Source organism: Sceloporus occidentalis, unplaced genomic scaffold (assembly GCF_023333645.1).
Source record: "Sceloporus occidentalis isolate IW3139 unplaced genomic scaffold, rSceOcc1.0.p SCAF_392, whole genome shotgun sequence".
Classification (NCBI taxonomy): Eukaryota; Metazoa; Chordata; class Lepidosauria; order Squamata; family Phrynosomatidae; genus Sceloporus; species Sceloporus occidentalis.
In genome coordinates, this window is record NW_028317372.1 from 163637 (window position 1) to 178843 (window position 15207).

Consider the following 15207-nt stretch of genomic DNA (forward strand, 5'->3'; position numbering starts at 1 on the left):
CGAAATTGATGGGCTTGTCGTCGGGGTTGCCGGGCCTGCCCAAAATCGAAGAGAAGAGGGAGTGTAGGATTCGCTTGAGGTCCTCAGGTCGTTCGCCCTCCGGTAAGCCCTGCACACGAATGTTGGACCTCCGGCCCCGGTTGTCAATGTCCGCCCGCATGGCCGTAACCTCGGCGCGAACCGTCTCCTTCACCTTGGCAACCAGGAGGCTGAAGTCGTCCTTCGTCGGCAGCGACGAAAAAATGCGCCGCCAGTCCCGTGAGGTAGGTTCAGGTGGGTCTTCTGTGCGCTGCGGGGAAGGGCAGCCCCATGTGGGGGTCGGTGCCATGACAGGCTCCGAGTGCAGAAGGGCCGGGGTATGAAAATATTCCCGGAGGGACGCCGGCGGATGTCTGCCGTTGGTCCCCGGAGTAGCTGGCTCAGCAGGAGCCTTCTTGTTTCGCCCCATGTCAGGCGGAGCAGGCGTTAAATAGAGAATTTAAGAGCGGGTGGTGCGGAGCTCTCGAACTATGCGGCCATCTTCCTCGCCTGGCTAACCACGCCCCCCAGAAATTCTTTAACTATGTATTACGTATTTTATTTTTTCACGTTTCATCAGCTTTTCCGGGGCTATTTGCAATCTGAGTTTACTGAGCAACGTTTATTACACAGACATCAAGTTACTCTGTCTTGTGGAGGCCAACAGTCATCTGTCCATGTAAACATGCTCTTATGATCTATAAACAGTTCTTTCAAGATTAATGATCACGCTCGTTCAGGAACATTACATGTGATTGTATTTTTATTTCTTTATCTCTGAGCCTGCCTCATTTTTGTCACTTTGCGCAACTAAATTTGCTGTTTTGCACATATACTGTTGCATATTTTGCACTTTATGATATTAATGTACTTTTTAGTCTACCTGTAGGGTGGATATTATTGCAGGTTTTGCACTTTATTACTGTAACACAGTCTATTTGCAGTGTGTATATTACTGAGTCACTACACAGCTCACCATCTTTAATATATTAGTGTCACGCCAACTTGTGTAGTGCATACACGGACTTGCTACCCTGTAGAGATGGTATGGTCAATTTCAGCATGAGAGGGGTTAATTTGATTTTATAAGTATGTGTTGCCAAAAGGTCTTATAAGATAAATTTGTCTTTTGAAGCTGTGACTCCAACCAGAGCCCTCTGCAAGGTGTAAAATGTTACAGAGGAGGTGCCACTATGTCTAGGTTCAAATGTAAATGGACCAAGTAATCCACCATATGCCTGTATCCCCTCATAGATAGTGTATTCTTTTGATAAGCGACTACTAGCAGTCAGAAAAATCATTTCTTCCAAGGTCATATCCAGCACATACAATAATAACCCATAGATTCATAATCATACCTCCTTTTGTGCATATCTAGAACAGGGAAAGTGCACCCTACAAAAAGAATGCAAATATGGCTAGTGCAACTTAAGCTGTTAGGAAGAAATTGTGAAGTCCGTGGTATTCAGTCATAAGTAGCAAGTGTGACATATCTATGGACTTCATAATTTACAAGGAATTCGTAAATGCAAGAATTATTGCTGTGGCGAGCACAGGAGGGACAATGAAATGAAAATGGTTTATTTTGACTGATATGTTTCCACAAGACAAGGGGGAGGTCACTTATGGGTCCTATAGGTATACCTTCACTCCACTTATACCACCTCTGGGCCGGCTTGGAAACTTGAGATGAACTGGAAACAGTAAAAATTTAATGATAGGAAATTGGTCAGTGTGCTTACTAGGGGCCAAAATCTAATTTTGAGTAAGTCGCCATCTTTCCTTGCCGGAGCCCTGCTGTAGGCTTCTATGCCTACATGAGTCATCACATGGCTTGTGGGGGCTCGTTTTTGCTGTTGCTGGTCTGCCTGGCAGCAGCAGAGCCCCTTACGAAACGGGAATTAACCCCTAAATGCCACGATCTCTATAGTAGAGGTCTGACTATAAGACTTAGATCCTGGACTTAGATCCTGGGACCTGGATCCTCCTCTCTGGCAGCTGGTGAACATCTGGCAGACAACCTCCGCTGCTGGCGGCACTGCCTCTGGGGCTTCTATGTGCCGGCATGACATGATCATCCGGTGCTCCGTCATAGAAGCCCCAGTGGAAGTGCCGGGCAGAAGCAAAGGTTGTGTGCGCGCGTAACGCAGAAGTACAGGAGATCTGGATCCTCCTCTCTGGGACCCGGTGGATGTCTGCGCTATGTGAGCAGAAAACTTCCACTCAGGCTGCCCCCTCTAGACACGAGGGAGTCTGAAGCACAGGGGACAAGTCTCAGAATGCATTAGTAAGTATGGGGGCAGAGTGGCATATAGGGGAGTATAAGGCATATCTTGGGGACAGAGTGGCATATAAGGGGGGGGTAAGGCATTTCTGGGGGGCAGAATGGCAAGCCTGGGGACAGATGTGCATAACTAGGGGGCAGGTTGGCAAATAAAAGGAAACTAAAATGCATTTTTCTCAATCATAGTTTTTAATAAATATGAAAGAATAATTTACATGTGAATTAATATTAACTAGTAAAACTTTTTTCCTATAGGGAAGTCTTATATTCAGGCTTTTTTTCCTAAATTAATACTCAAATTGAGCAAATACGGTATTTGTCCAGGGTATAGGAATACCCAATGTATTTTTTTATTTATTTTTTTAATCTGGACATTCTGCCTCCCACGTCCTGATTGGGACATAAAAGACAGGTATTGGTGGTGCAACAGTGAGCAGAGCGACAGAAGTAAACATAAACGTAACTCACCCCAATGGTTATGTAGAATAAATGACAAAAAAAGAAGAAAAAAAAGGGATAATAGTGCACTCTGTATGATAAAATATAGCGAATTGTTTTAAAAAATGTATAAAAAAAACTCACATTCTGATGGGTCAGACAAAGACTGACTCAAATCATTAACGCATGGATCACACACCCAATTGTACTTGAATGGAGATATCTACAAATAGATAAAATCACATAGAGCAGTATTGCAACACATCAGAAATGAAACAGAAAAAGGTGGCTACAGTTAGCGTCTCACCTTGCCTAGAGCCTGTAACCTGTCTCCAGGAATAAAGAACACTGTACTGACTTAGGGCAGTACTCCCCCTTTAAGGTGATGAACCGCAGAGTGGATTCAGCAGAGTGTATGGAGTATATCTATATAAATGTAATATAAAAGGTGATGTAAAATGTAGAATAAATACTTTATTACATAAATTACAACACTATCTTAAAATATACTCAATTTAAGTGTCTCTTTGAGTCCTCCGATATGCGTTTCGCCCGTGGGCTTCCTCAAGTCGGTTTGCTGTCCAAAACCATAATGCAGTCTTTTTAAATCCAGCGTGTCCAATCTGGACGCTATCTTTGCGTCGGTTGCGATGACGTCATCTTACCTGTGATTGGCCCACTCCCTGTTCTCCCGCCATTGGCTCTATTTAAACTTCCTTGTTCTGTGCCCATTCAACGAGTCCATATTATTGTTCTCAGGGTGTTTGTTTTGCTAGTGCTTTCTGCTTGATTTTCACGTGTACCAAACCTCGGCTTTCGTTCTTCTGACCTTGATCCTGCGCTGCCTGTCCTGACCCCAGCTATTGTTTACTGACATTGCTCCTGTGCTGCCTGCTCGTAATTCCGGCTTGTTTTTTGGAATTGCTCCCTTTCGCTCAGCTGGTTCATACCGTTCCTTGGCGAGTTCACGCCATTCCTGCAGTGTGGGTCCATCACCTGTGGTGCCTGACCCGACGTAACAGAAAGGGTCACAATACTAGTATTTGAAATACCCTGGTATGTATAGTTTTCAAACATATATGGTTTGGGGTATGTGTAATTGGCCAGCTTCAAATATGCCCCAATAGGACATGGGGGCCGATTGACTATATTTGTAAAATGAAAAAAATGTTAAAACAGCCATTGTCAGGAAGGGTACAATCAATAAAATTATCCATTATCACAAAGGGATTAAGATGGTCCACGCAGTCCATCAACCGACATTGCTGGAGCGATACCGGGGTTCCTGTGGAACTGCCGACATACAAAAGGTATCAACAAGCTTGGTGTCTTAGTTTTATAAGGTAAGATTGATACATTACCCTGGCTGGCTGTCCTTAACAAAAAGTAGGGAGAAATACACTGAACCTGTTCGCTAACCTTTTGGCATGCAATTTAACATCGTTGTTCAATAATTATATGGGTCTAGAATCGCCACACGAGATTTCCCCGGCTTGGGAATCGTCACAATGTGAGTATATAAGTAGGAATTTTGCCTGTCGATTGGAGATGAGGGCCCAATATGGGGGGGAAAAGTTTTATACTATACTATAAGACTAGTAAGACCATCTGGTTTAGGTCTTTTTTTTAAGTTGTTTAATTGTGATCTCCAGGTTAGTGGTTTCTAGGGCTGCAACTAACGATTATTTTAATAATCGATTAGTTGGCCGATTAATTTTTTAATCGGATAAAAAATGCAAACATTTTTTATTTACGATAATGTAATAAAAAACTTACAATTTATACTTTCATCTCTTTATCACAATAGCATTTTCCTATTCGCCTTCTTATTTTACTGACATAATAATAAAAGCTACAAGAACCCAAACTGTTTCTCAAACTAGGTTTTAATACAAAGTTATTAGTAAATATTATTTCATATGTTAACTATTTTGCATATTTAATAAAAACTATGAGGAAAAAAGCCTTGTTTATATTTTTTTATTTACCAAACTGCCCCCAGTTATGCACATCTGACCCCCAGCTTGCCACTCTGCCCCCAGATATGCCTTATACCTCCTATATGCCAGAGATGCCACTGTGCCCCTGATATGCCTTATACTCCTTGTATGCCAGTGATATGCAACTGAGCCCCCTGATATACCTTTTACCCCAGATATGTATTATGCCCCCCTGATATGCCTAATATCGATATGCCTTATAACTTCCAAATATGCCACTTGCCCCCATTTATGCCTTATAACTCCCTATATGCCACTGTGCACCCTGATATGCCACTCCGCCCCTCATAAATGCCCTGCACCACCCTGCAATTCATTATACTCTGATTCACCACTCTGCCTCCCCAGATATGCCATTCTGAAATTCATTATACCTCCCCCTATACACCACTCTAACTCCCCCAGATATGCCACTCTGCCTCCCTGAAATTCATTACACACCCATACACCACTATAACTATAACCACTCTGCCTTTCTCCCCCCTCCCATACACCACTCTGCCTCTCTCCCCCCTCCCATACACCACTCTGCCTCCTCTCCCTCCCCCTCCCATACACCACTCTGCTTTTCTCACCACTCTGCCTCCTCCCCCCTCCCATACACCACTCTGCCTTCCCCCCCCCCTCCCATACACCACTCTGCCTCCTGTCAGCAACGGAGGTTCACAAGACACAGCAGAGTGGTGTATGGGAGGGTGGCTCCCCCATTAGACACCAGGGACTATGGGGGGGCAGAGTGGCATATAGGGAGTTATAAGGCATATCTGGGACTGCGGTCTCTACTGGCACCAACCCAGTGACAGCTGGAGCACCTTGGAGGGGATACAGGCGGCATCACTCCACAGCTGCTGAGTATGTTCATTGGGAGAGGCAGAGGTTGGCCCCGGTGAGGACTGCCCTTGTAGGGGCAATTGGGCTAGGGGACCAGTTGGGACTGGGTGAACTGACTAACTTCGGAGTCAACCCATCTGGGGTCTCCTCCTGTGTTAGTCTCCTTGCGAAGGGGGAGAAATGCCACGGAAGCCTCCGTGCCATGGGCTCCTGGAGGAGCCGGAGTGCCAGCCTCCCTCCTACAGACTATGGGTCCTGCCACATTTCCCGAAGTACAAAAGACTCTAAAGACACAGATTTGTGGACCTTGCATTTTGGGAGGGGGTTAATGTGTGGTCAGGACTTACAGGACAGAGAGCTCTATGGGCAGTATTTGCACCTGGATCTGATATCCAGCAGGTTTCAGCCAGAAGTGAGGGAACTGCCCATGGTTACTTCCTTTCTGCCGCTTGGGGCAGTCTCAGAGCGAGTGGGAGCCATTGCAGCCTGAACACTCATATCAGAAACAGCAGACAGTCTACACACCCTTTATTAAAGCTTCCAACAGTACCCCTTCTGCATCCCAGCCGGGGCACAACTCTACATAGCAGAAGAGGCCTGAGCAATGTTCGGGTGCCTTCTGACCAGTGACATTGGCAGAATGGCCTGTAGCTAATTTTAAAAGTCCAAAGGATTAGGCGATAACGCCTCTTCTACTCATCCTCCTTTTTACTAACCTGTCTTTTAGTTGGCCGATGTAGGTTAAACTTTTCAAAGGGGAGAAATCTGACCCACACCCGAATGTACTCTACTCACCCCCAGGGGACAGCCTGCAACAACTCATTTACACCGTATCGTCCCCAAACACTGACTGGGGAAGCCCTCCAACCTGCCATCTATATCTATCCAGCAGTTCCCAAAAACCTGTAAGCGACTGTGTTTAAAACCGAGGACGGATCTACCTAAGACCCCATCACACCTGCAACCCCACTGGAACTCCTACCCCATCTAAACCCGAGAGTGGAGGAAAAGTAGAAAATAAGGGGATGGAAGAACCATGCTCATCTTGAACCGGGTGCCCAGCCAAGGTGGATGTCACAGACATAGGTGGAAGGACGGGGTGACGCAGACAAACCATGTCTGAAAATAGCAGGTGTCTCTAGTATGAAATGATCACTGACTGCGGTACTCCATGTCGGATGAGTCATGTGATGCAGAAACAGGCCCCAGACCTGCCTCTTCGTATCTCGCTGGCCCCACCAAAGAAATGAGCCCCAGGGCGCAAGCTCTGGAGCGTTCACCCTTGGTCTGGATCATGCCGTTGAGTGCTGTGTTGCTGCAAAGAGGATTGCGATCGTGCCAAAGGCCTCACTGCCACTCTGGATCTCAGTCGCCCGAACTGTCGTCTGAATGGGTGCTTTCCCACCGAGACTGTTCTGAAAACACCCATGTTCCCGAAAAAGTTGTCAGTGCTGCGGAAAATCTAGGAAGGTAAGTAAGATGTCTGGGTTCCCCAGAGGTGTGCTCTCTGGGAATATATGGTTTGTGGATGTCATTTTGATGTTGTTGTGATATTTGGCCTTACACAAGGAGTGTATTTTGGTAAAAAATTTCAAAAGCTCACACAACTTTAGCAGTTTATTTCTTTGGGGGATGAGGATGGCACTATACCACACGTGTGTGGTATCAATGTATTCGGGAGATATAGGTGATATGTAATAGTTATATATTGTATAATTTTTATTATTAAATATTATGAAACATTAAAATGTTTATTTCATCATATGTTGGGATATGTTGTATTATATGAGATAGCGTGTGTAGGCCTGCGCCAGTGGTAGAGCTGGAGGGTATTTAGATTTCAAGAAAAGAAAAACGGGCATGAGGAAGAGGGGAAAAAAATCCTAGGTGCTCCTGGATTGTTATTGTGGCAATTGGTGTAATAGGTGTATACAGATTCAGGTTACAAGCACTTTTAAGCTCCTGGACTTGTGAGCTGCTGCTGGGGATACTGGCTGGCTGTGCCATCTCTCGGGCACTCAATACCACACTTTTATTAAAAGTACGTAACACACCAAAATTGGACAGAAATTCCAGTGGAACCATGTGGCTGTATATCGCTCTCTCTGCTTCAGTGAGACAGCCTCAATGATCCTAATCTCCTCCACTCGGGACACCCAATCTCGAAGCGACGGGGATTGCGTTTGTTTCCACAATAGGGGAATGAGACTCTTAGCAGCATCCAGTAAATGTCTGACAACAGATTTCTTGTAACTGGAGACCGAGTATGTAGTGTGGTGTAATAGCATGGGCATGGCCCGGAACGGCGGGGGGGGAGTCAGAGAGCTCGGAGAGCACCCGGTGAACGTCCGACCAAAAGCCTCTAACGCCGGGGCAATCCCACCAGATGTGGAGCAAGGAACCCCCGTCCTCCCCACATCGCCAGCATCTATCAGGGGTATTGGGGAACATAAGGTGGAGCCGCTGGGGCGTCCGATACCAACGTGACAAAAGTTTGTAGTTTGTCTCCTGGGTTTTAGAAGCCCTGGAACTTTTGTGTGCGAAGATAAAGATCCTCTCCCAGTCCGCATCCGAAAGGGGCACGTCACATTGGGATTCCCCGACCCGGCAGAAAGATGGCTTCGAGGCCTGGGCAGAGTCGAGAAGGAGTGAGTAGAGCAAGGAGACAGTCCCCTCCAGCGGGCGATCCCCAACACACCAGGTTTCAAAGCGAGTCGGGTCTCTGTGCAGGCAGTGCTGATTAGGAAGGTGAGTAATATAGTGCATCACTTGATGATGGGTAAAGCGCTCCAGCCATGTAGGGCTAGCGCCCGTGTGCAACAACTCCAAGGGCAAAACACAACCATCTCTCAGGAGCCCCTGAATACGAACAGGCAGGGGCAACCCCAGGTACCACCGTTCGCCTCAGGTCCGCCCCGGCGCAAAGTCCGGGTTGTCCCACAGGGGCAGCAAAGGCGAGGGTGACGAGGAGAACAGGGCGACACAGCCCACCGCCATAGTCGCAGAGATAAAGGGGTGTGCACCTACGCCACGGCCCGCCCTGAGGCCCCCATACCGCGTGCAACACCCTGCCCCGCTCGGAGCCCAACTCTAGAGCCACCCAAGGTTTGGCGCGCGCAGGTGAGAGGTTCCAGTCTTTGACCCGGAGAAGATGAGTGGCCTGATAATATTTATGGAAGTCCGGCAGCGCGAGCCCTCCCCTGGATTTGGAGCGGACAAGCTGCGAGAACTTCTGTCTAGGGCTCCTACCCTCCCAAACGAAACCAGCGACCGCGAGAAATAAAGAAATCTCGGGGTATCCGAATTGGTAAGGTCTGAAATAGGTACAGGACCCGGGGTAGCAAGTTCATTTTCACAACGTTGACCCGTCCCATCCAGGAGAGAAAGAGAGGCGACCACCGCTTAAGGTCCTCCTCCAGTCTGAGCAGTAAAGGGGTAAAGTTAGCTCGAAAGAGGTGGACAGGGTCAGATGTCAGCCAGACCCCCAAATACTTCATCTGCCCCGGGCACCAGCGAAAGGGAAAGCTAGAGGCAAGGTGCGGTACCTGAGGCGAGGGTTTAGATTTAGAGAAGTTTATTTTCAGATTCGAGAGCTCCCCATAAGAGCGAAATTCCTCCAGAATGTTGGGCAAGGAAACCACCGGGCGATCGACCGCAAAGAGCAGGTCATCCGCATAGGCGGCCACCTTGTGCTGCCTCGTGCCATTCCCGATCGAGACCGGGGGTGATAAAACGCCATTGACCCGAACGCGGGCCGTGGGGGAGTCGTAAAGGGCCGAAACCCACTTCAACATGGCAGGGCCCAGCCCCTGGTGTTGCAAAGTAGCGTGCAGAAACGTCCAGTCCACCCTGTCGAATGCCTTTTCAGCATCGGTGGACAGGAGCAGAATGGGGCGAGTCTCTGCCCGCGCTCTGTGGACGATGTTCAAAAGGCGTGTAGTGTTGTCATGGCCTCACGAATGGGACGAACCCCGCTTGGTCTGGGTGGACCAGATGGGGAAGGAAACGAGCCAGTCGCAGCGCCACGGTCTTGGCGAGGAGCTTAAGGTCGGCATTTAGCAATGATATGGGCCTGTAGCTCTGACAGAGGCAGGGGTCCTTGCCCTCCTTAAGCAGCACCGTAACTGTGGCCGCCAGTGTCTGGGGAGGAAACCTATGGCCCTCCTGAATGGAATTGATAGCCCTAAGGAAATGGTGGAGGAGCCTCTCAGAAAAAGTCCTATAGTACCCTAAGGGCAACCCGTCCGGACCCGGGCACTTCCCACTCTGGGAAGCCTTCAGCGCCGCAGAGAGCTCCTCAGCAGAGATCGGCTCCTCGAACGAGACCGCCTCGTCAGGGGCGAGTTTGCGCCTAATGTGACGGGAGAGATACCGATAAACGTCTGCAAGTTGGCCCCGTAGGGAGGACAGCTCTCCGTAAGAAGCATCAGAGAGGGTGTGTTTATGAATGGATTCCAGGTGTGCGATGCGGGAGGTGAGGCGCTCCATCATCTGAGCGCTAGCTTTCTTTCTCTGGGCCCCATGCTGTATAAAAAATCCCCGAATCACACATTTGTGGGCCTCCCAGACAACCAGAGGGGGCATCTCCTGCACAGAGTTTTCACTAAAGTACCGGTCTAGTTCTAGCCCCGTCTGAGCCACCAGAGTCTCGTCCAGCAGAAAATAATCATTAAGTCTCCACGTCCACTCCCTAGGCTTAGATAGAGGTGAAGTCAGAGTCAAGCAGACGGGAGTGGTCCGACCAGGTCATCGGCAAAATCATGCAAAACAATAAGAGGTCAAGATGGGACTGGGAGAGGAAAATGTAATCAATCCGGGAATACCGGTTATGAGGTGCGGAATAGAAAGTGTAGTCGCGGGCCTCCGGGTTTAGGGCACGCCAACCATCGACCAGGCGAGGGATTTACGCATGGAGCGCAACCGCTTCTCTGGGGTACTACAGGTGCCGGAGGAGGTATCAAAGCGGGGAACCAGAGGGGCATTCAAGTCGCCGCCGACTAGCAGTATGCCTTCACTAAACTCAGAGAGTAGGGATTTAAAGGAGCGGAAGGCTGTGTGTTGGCCCCTATTAGGGAGATAGATGCTGGCGAATGTGTACATGACCCCAGAAATGAGACCCTTCACAACAGTGAATCTACCGGACTCATCCAGGAGAGTGCCCTTGAGTTCGAAAGGTACAGATCTGGCGAACAAGACTGCAGTCCCCTTCGCCTTGGCCTCTGGATTGTTGCTAAAAAAGCCAGTGGGGAAATGTCTGTCCCTAAGGCTAGGGGCCTGTCCCTCTTTAAAGTGCGTCTCTTGTACAAAAACCACGGAAGCCCTATGGGAGCGAAATTCCCTGAGAGCCCTTGACCGCTTCTCAGGAAGATTAAGGCCCTTGGCGTTTACAGAGTAAAGTGTCAACGGAGTCGGACGACAGCCCATCTATGGAAGGATGGAACCCGGCCCCCCGGAGAAAGAGGAGAAGGGGAAAGGGGAGGAAGGAAAAGCAAGAGGGAGAAGGAAAAGTAGGAGAGGATGAAAACGAGGGCAGGGGAGAGGATAAAGGAGTTGTAGGGAGAATGTGTCGTGTACTGGTAGGAAACCTGCGCCTCAGCCGAGGGAGACAGGACCACCCGTAGTGAGTGTGGCGACACCAAAGCCCCGTGGGACAAGTGAGGCTAGGAGACAAAGAAGTGAACGTCGCAGCAGCAACAACGTAATGGTGAGTAACAGAATAAAGTAGTGTGCGAGGAACACACCACCCACTCAGTGAAACAAACGCGTACAATGTAACACCAGTATGGATAACGGAAGCAGACACCACGATGCTTTAGAGTATAGAAAGTGGTACGATATTAGCAGACCCAGAAAACAGCATCAAGTGTACAGTGCATAGGTCGACATGGTACATGAAACGAACAAACCAATAAATCTAACCATATTGGGCTGGAGGTCCAGCAGAGCATAGCGGTACCCCGGCAGTGGGAGAAAAAAAAAAAAAAAACACGGGACAATACATAAGTGTGAGTGTGTGCAGAGAAAGCATCGGCTCGACGAAAGAGGACCGCATACCGCAGCTAGATACTATAGGAAAGCAAAACTTTCCAGAGGCCTGTAGAGCCATTCGTGCCGGGGGGGGGGGAGTAACAGGAAAACAAAAAACAAAACAAAACGCCGGGATCCCCAAGATAACAGTAGCAGCAGGCCCGAAATAGAACAAAAAAAAAATCAGAAATATCATAAAACAAAGAGGCAAACAGAACGGTGGCTCACGTGGGCCATGTGAACACATGGCGGGAAGCGTCCAGAACACGGCGAGGCCTGGCGAGGCGAGTCCCAAGAACAACTGCGGTGGCGGTCGCAACGGGCGGACTGGCACCCGCAGAGCAGGGAAGCGAAGTCCCAAAAACAAAGTTCAGGCAGCGTCGGGCGTCTCGCCGCAGGGGCGGCTAGGGAGCAGGGCCCATCAATCCTCCAGGGGTCGGGGACGATCCTCTCCGTCGCGTCGAGTGGAACGCGCACGTCGGTCATCTCGGGTCCCGCCGTGGAAACGCGGAGTCCCGGGTCCCTGTTGAGCCAGTCGTCGGTGTCAATCGCCGGCAGGTTCAGGGCCCGGAGAAACGGCTGCACATCCGCGGGGGTCCGTACCGTGGCCGTCGTAGCACCGTTGCGTGCCACTATGGCGAAGGGGTGCCCCCAGCGGTAGGCGATCTTGCGTTCCTGCAGCACCGTCGTAACCGGGCAGAGTGCCCTCCTGAAGCGTGTATCGGGAGAGGTCCTGATATAGGGAAATCTTATGGCCCTCAAAGGACCAAAATCGTTGGGCCCTCGCCTTCGCCATAATCTCCTCCTTGAGCGCGTAACTATGAAGGCAGCAAATTATGTCCCTGGGAGGGTCCCCGGGGCCCCCCCCGTACCTCAGGGCTCTATGAGCCCGGTCGAAATTGATGGGCTTGTCGTCGGGGTTGCCGGGCCTGCCCAAAATCGAAGAGAAGAGGGAGTGTAGGATTCGCTTGAGGTCCTCAGGTCGTTCGCCCTCCGGTAAGCCCTGCACACGAATGTTGGACCTCCGGCCCCGGTTGTCAATGTCCGCCCGCATGGCCGTAACCTCGGCGCGAACCGTCTCCTTCACCTTGGCAACCAGGAGGCTGAAGTCGTCCTTCGTCGGCAGCGACGAAAAAATGCGCCGCCAGTCCCGTGAGGTAGGTTCAGGTGGGTCTTCTGTGCGCTGCGGGGAAGGGCAGCCCCATGTGGGGGTCGGTGCCATGACAGGCTCCGAGTGCAGAAGGGCCGGGGTATGAAAATATTCCCGGAGGGACGCCGGCGGATGTCTGCCGTTGGTCCCCGGAGTAGCTGGCTCAGCAGGAGCCTTCTTGTTTCGCCCCATGTCAGGCGGAGCAGGCGTTAAATAGAGAATTTAAGAGCGGGTGGTGCGGAGCTCTCGAACTATGCGGCCATCTTCCTCGCCTGGCTAACCACGCCCCCCAGAAATTCTTTAACTATGTATTACGTATTTTATTTTTTCACGTTTCATCAGCTTTTCCGGGGCTATTTGCAATCTGAGTTTACTGAGCAACGTTTATTACACAGACATCAAGTTACTCTGTCTTGTGGAGGCCAACAGTCATCTGTCCATGTAAACATGCTCTTATGATCTATAAACAGTTCTTTCAAGATTAATGATCACGCTCGTTCAGGAACATTACATGTGATTGTATTTTTATTTCTTTATCTCTGAGCCTGCCTCATTTTTGTCACTTTGCGCAACTAAATTTGCTGTTTTGCACATATACTGTTGCATATTTTGCACTTTATGATATTAATGTACTTTTTAGTCTACCTGTAGGGTGGATATTATTGCAGGTTTTGCACTTTATTACTGTAACACAGTCTATTTGCAGTGTGTATATTACTGAGTCACTACACAGCTCACCATCTTTAATATATTAGTGTCACGCCAACTTGTGTAGTGCATACACGGACTTGCTACCCTGTAGAGATGGTATGGTCAATTTCAGCATGAGAGGGGTTAATTTGATTTTATAAGTATGTGGTGCCAAAAGGTCTTATAAGATAAATTTGTCTTTTGAAGCTGTGACTCCAACCAGAGCCCTCTGCAAGGTGTAAAATGTTACAGAGGAGGTGCCACTATGTCTAGGTTCAAATGTAAATGGACCAAGTAATCCACCATATGCCTGTATCCCCTCATAGATAGTGTATTCTTTTGATAAGCGACTACTAGCAGTCAGAAAAATCATTTCTTCCAAGGTCATATCCAGCACATACAATAATAACCCATAGATTCATAATCATACCTCCTTTTGTGCATATCTAGAACAGGGAAAGTGCACCCTACAAAAAGAATGCAAATATGGCTAGTGCAACTTAAGCTGTTAGGAAGAAATTGTGAAGTCCGTGGTATTCAGTCATAAGTAGCAAGTGTGACATATCTATGGACTTCATAATTTACAAGGAATTCGTAAATGCAAGAATTATTGCTGTGGCGAGCACAGGAGGGACAATGAAATGAAAATGGTTTATTTTGACTGATATGTTTCCACAAGACAAGGGGGAGGTCACTTATGGGTCCTATAGGATTACCTTCACTCCACTTATACCACCTCTGGGCCGGCTTGGAAACTTGAGATGAACTGGAAACAGTAAAAATTTAATGATAGGAAATTGGTCAGTGTGCTTACTAGGGGCCAAAATCTAATTTTGAGTAAGTCGCCATCTTTCCTTGCCGGAGCCCTGCTGTAGGCTTCTATGCCTACATGAGTCATCACATGGCTTGTGGGGGCTCGTTTTTGCTGTTGCTGGTCTGCCTGGCAGCAGCAGAGCCCCTTACGAAACGGGAATTAACCCCTAAATGCCACGATCGCGGCATTGAAGGGGTTAACGCTGCACTTTCGTTCTCATGGAGCGATCAGGCAGCAGGGGGGTGTTGTGTCAGGTCCCCACACTTGTGTGGGCACCCAATCAACACTCAACCCCCTTTCCTGAAGCTTCCTGTGGCAGCTGAAAACACGATTGCTAGTTTTCCTGCAACCGCGTTTTCAGCCTACAGGATCACTCCGTGGGATTGGGCTCGGAGTGGCTCCCAGACTCCTGGGCAGACAGCAGCAGCAGCGCCCCCGCGATCACAGGCTGACAAACACCTAGGCGCCAGGACGAAATTCTGAGTCACCATGGCGACCTGGCGCCTTGGATTTGTCGAGCCCTGCTGTATTTTTGACATGTTTTAAGAATTTTGTGTTTGATATCATGCACTGTGTGACTCATATAGATATTTTCTAAATTGTGTTTACAATAAATAATATTTTTGATTGACTATCGTGGTGATATCTATCCAATGTGAATTATAATTTTCAGGGATCTGAAAGAAATTAGGATCGGAGATAAAATATAGGATATCTCTTTGTATCAATATTGTGGATGTGGTTCTACAATATTTGATAGCGTCGTTATTTTGTGTATGTGATAAAATATTGGTTTTGCCTATTTTGTCTCATTAATATCCCTAACAGTACATTGTGGGACAGTGGATGTTTTAACATATTTATCTGTGATTTTCTTCTTTCTCATTTCGTGCTCCCACACATAGTATATATTGGGTTTTTTCAGGACAAACAGGGCTTTCTTTAGATATCATTA